Raw genomic sequence first — 4,137 nt, forward strand, 5'->3', positions numbered from 1 at the left:
AGCAGTATAGAATAATTTTGAAGATATTCATATCACCAAAGTCAATACCACATCGGAATCATTAGATATTTTTACCACTGACTTAGAATTTACCCTTATTTTTGATGGCACATGCAAATACGATTCGAAATTAGTCGAATTATGAATCCCTAACTGAAACGTTCGTGAAATATATTGAAAAGTATTGCGCTCTGATTGGTCGGCCGAAGTGCATCATTTTGTATCAGCCTAAAGGTTAATAAAACGAAAAGTTTCTTCAACAGGGTACTCTACTGTAGGCGTAAAGGGCAAGCAAGTTTAACTATGTATGGGTGGGTTCGGAGATGCTATTAAAAAGGTCCATTTAATGTTAGTGTATAGATAGATAAATAGATGAACAGATAGAAGTATATAGTAGATACTAGATATATAAAAGGTGGAGAAATAGATAAAATGATAAATGGATGGAGATTTCTGTTATTCTCTGTCTGTTTGGGATGGGAAGTATGTGTTTACGCGTGTGTGTATCATGAAGCTAAAAATGTAAACACAAATGTTGATATTAAATAAGCACTTACCTCTATAAATGTTGTTCGGTTCGATATTTTCTACAAAGAACAAGAGGCAAAGACGACAATTATTTTTTACCTGTTTTGCAGAGAATGATAAAAAATGCATAACACTCCTAACTTTATCATTATGATATAGTTTAACAGTTAAATATAATTTTCCTATTACACACATATTCCATAGCCTCATTAACAGGCAGGGTCTATTTATTCTACAAAAGGCTTTCTGAAATTTTACAAAGCAACCAAAATTTATCTTTCACCTTTTCCATACCAGTTTTCGGGACTGTGGTTCGTGTAAACAATTGTTGCGTGGTACTTCGGCAATCTCTAAATCCTTTTTCCTCTTCAGCTAATAGGTCTCTCTACTCAATTCCATTTTTTAAATCGATATTTCAAAAGAAATGAGTACATCATTTTCAGCACATCATTACGTATAAATGGAGCAACTGTTGCAATTGCTGCAAGTTGCAATTGTTGCATCATTATGACGATTTTCGGTTGTTATGATTACACACACCCGCATTTTATTTATTTATTTATTTTTTTCTCTCTCCTTTACAAAAGACTGAAAGATGTTGGAATCCCTGTATTTAGTATGCAAGTAATATTTTCATCTTATCTTGCAGTAAACCAACCTTCCTTGTCTTCCTTATATCCGCAAGTATAAGCACTTCATTTTTTTTTAGCTACAAAAATATCATTGCATTCCACGTCTGCATATTCAAGTTTGTTTGTCACATTTTTTTTTTCCTCTCTGAAAAACGTAGTCAAAACAAGTTCCTGCCTTTTTAACGTTCCGGTAGACGACCAAAACAAGCTCTTCCTTTTTATCTCTTTCTTTTGATTCCCTAATGTTTCTCTCATTTTTATATTTTATTTACTTTTTATTATATTTATTCTTTTGTTGTTCCGGTCTTCTGCGGCACTTAATTTTCCAAAAACCGAAAGGGCAATCTTAATTGACTGACACACTAGCTCTTAGGGGTTGCATGTGGCATATCTCTTTTAACGGTAGGTTCATGTCTGAGCCGCCGTGGTCACAGCATGATACTTAATTGTAGTTTTCATGTTGTGATGCTCTTGGAGTGAGTACGTGGTAGGGTCCCCAGTTTCCTTTCCACGGGAGTGCCGGTGTTACCTTTTTTTGGGTAATCTTTCCCTCTCTATTTTATACGCCCTTTGGGACCAGCACTGACTTGGGCTGGCTTGGCCCCCAGTGGCTAGGCGGCAATCGAGGTGAAGTTACCTGCCCAAGGGGAAAAACGTCCCGGGCCCGGTGACACCAACCCACGAACACAGACTGCCGTCCTGACAGTCGTGAGTCCCATACTCTAACCATTGGGCCCCCGGGCGGCTTGACGATCATGGGCTTCCATGATTTTTCTTGCAATTTAGAGCGGTGGTTTGCCATTGCCTTCCGCCCGGTGTTTTTTTTCGAGTCACCATCTCTATTTTACCCGGCACTGATTTGGGGCTGCTTGGCCACCCAGTGGCTAGGCAGGCAATCGAGGTGAAGTTCCTTGCCCAAGGGAAACAACGCGACAGCCGGTGACTCGAACCCTCGAACTCAGATTGCCGTCGTGACAGTCTTGAGTCCGATGCTCTAACCATTCGGCCACCGCGGCCCCATGTGGCATAGAGAAAGTCTATAACAAGATGCTCATTAATAACTTATCGTAGAGTTTCCTTCTATATGTCAAATTCATAGCAAAGACCGATATATGCCCCGTCGGATGGTGGCGGCACACAAAGAAACTCGTAGCCCACTATGTTCATCCGTTTTGTACATCCATGAGCCAAAGTGTGTAGACGTCTACACAAAAGATCGATTTTATGGACTTTATGAACAAATTGCCGCGTGTTTCCTCTAGAATTTTGACGTTTTATGTACACACTCGTTTGGTTCTTTTGTTTAACAATTTCCGAGCTATATCCTTATAACAGCTTTGTTTTTAGATAGAAACGCACTTTCAGTTTCTGAATAACAACATCAGCTTTATCTCACGGATAAAAAATGTCAGATATTTTGGTATAGTAATTAAAGATAAATAAATGTTGACACATTGATTAATTGTATGGATATTTCAAGTTTATTCTAAGAAATATCTATAGGGATCTGAACGTAGTTACTAATGAGTTAAAACATCATTATTTCCATTTGGAATCATATACCATGGACGAAGATCCCTTGTTAGCAGTAAAAACATTAATCCAATTACATCGCTGTGAGCCCCCTTGACCTCATCACACATTCGCATGTATTGCAGAGTTATAAACGTTTTTGTAAATGTTGTTTCAATATTCCTTTTGTGCAGCAAACATTTGTGCCTGAAACATAACCTGATGTACTATATATAAGCTAGATGTATGGATGAACCATTCCCTTGCAGTCCTGTAGATCATACCTAGAGTGCCGGTTACATTTTGGGCACAATAATGGATCAATGCATTTTATCCACACACATCTTTATATGTATATGTATATATACATACATACATACATATATATATATATATATATATATATATATATATATATATTATATATATATATATATATATTATTATATATATATTATATGTATATTGTATATGTATATTATTATGTACTATACATATATATATATATATATTATATATATATATATTATATTATAAATTATATATATATATTATATATTATATATATATATATTTTATATATATATATATATAATATATATTATAATATATATAATATATATATATATCTATATATTTTAAAATAATTTTATATATTATTTATTAATTAATTATATAAATTTTATATAAAATATTAAAATATATATTCTATATATATATCATATCTATTATATCTTATTGTCTATGTCCATTAATATATCATATTATATATATCTATATTTATATATTATAATATATATATATATATATATATATATATATATTATATCATATTTTATATATATTATTTTAAATTATCTACCATATAAAATATAATATATATATCATATAATTTTATTTTATAAAATATATATTAAAATACTATATATAATTTTATATAGATATAATATATATATAAAACTATATATTATAATAATATATATATATATATTATATATATATTAAAATATATACTTTTATTTTATATTTATCATTTATTTATAAAACTATATATAATATTTATTTATACTAATCTATATCATTTATCTAAAATCTCTCTAATTTATAATTATTATTCGTATTTTATCTATAAATTTTATAATCTAAATTTTTGAAAATGCATCCTTATTCCAAAATTTCCTTTCATTTTAGTATATGATCTTTTTTTAAAGGAAATTTTCTCAACAAATTTTTAAACACATTTCAACTTTTTCTTAATACATAATGTTGTATCAAGGGGTTACACATTTTGATAATGTTTTATCTAACAAGGACTTCGTATGTGTTATGATCAAGGGTTACTACATTTTATTGGCAATCATTGTTTTTTGAAAATTGAAAATTTTTTAAAAATAAAGGTCAAATTTATTTTATTTTTACCAAAAAATTAAAATTTTTTAGAAAATGTTTTTAGAAAGGGCTTTAT

Source organism: Penaeus monodon, chromosome 18 (assembly GCF_015228065.2).
Source record: "Penaeus monodon isolate SGIC_2016 chromosome 18, NSTDA_Pmon_1, whole genome shotgun sequence".
Taxonomy (NCBI): Eukaryota; Metazoa; Arthropoda; class Malacostraca; order Decapoda; family Penaeidae; genus Penaeus; species Penaeus monodon.